Genomic DNA, 602 nt, shown 5'->3' on the forward strand with positions numbered 1-602 from the left:
GTTAGCCGGATCCACCTTCCTCCCTTTCTTGAAGATAGGCACTACATTGGCATTTGATAGACACATAACTGTAACAGTATTCCTTGGGTATCATCCACTTAGATTGCTAGTCACATGGGTCAAAAATGAAAATCGGTGTAAGTTTCTCTCTAAAGCATCAATATCTTTGTTCTTTCACTTAACCTCTAGAATAAATTAATGGAGAATGTCAGTTACTTACTTCTCTGTCCAAGCCTGTTGTGAGGTTCCTCAGTCAAGATCTAGTATTGAGAAGAGTAGAGAGAATATTTTTATATAATATTTAGTCCTTATGAAATGTACCCACTGGTTTACTATATCATTCATTTGAACATTTACCTAGTTAATTTGCAGTAAAATGAGACACAGTGGAACCACTGCACCATAAGAAGACTTAGTACAGTGCCATTAAATCCATTATGGATTGTTATTTGCATCCATATTTGAAAAAAGTTATCTCTGTAAGTGAAAGAAGTTTAAGTGACATATAATTGCAGCCAACTTATGAATGCTGTATGTCCCTTTTCCCCCCTAGGTTTCTATTTTATTTACATAGACCATAACAAACCATTCGTACAAAACTA

At 34.9% G+C, this 602-nt stretch overlaps 1 long non-coding RNA gene across 1 annotated transcript in view; it reads right to left on the bottom strand.

The window, feature by feature from the left end:
* LOC109302460 overlaps positions 1-272 on the bottom strand; it is a 4,688-nt gene extending 4,416 nt beyond the window's left edge. Inside the window, exon 1 of the long non-coding RNA XR_002098788.1 lies at positions 221-272. This is a non-coding gene — a long non-coding RNA (uncharacterized LOC109302460). The remainder of the gene's footprint in view (positions 1-220) is intronic.
* Positions 273-602: the final 330 nt, after the last annotated feature.

The sequence above is a fragment of the Gavialis gangeticus genome, unplaced genomic scaffold (assembly GCF_001723915.1).
Source record: "Gavialis gangeticus isolate Ggan-Ray unplaced genomic scaffold, GavGan_comp1, whole genome shotgun sequence".
In the NCBI taxonomy this organism is placed as follows: Eukaryota; Metazoa; Chordata; order Crocodylia; family Gavialidae; genus Gavialis; species Gavialis gangeticus.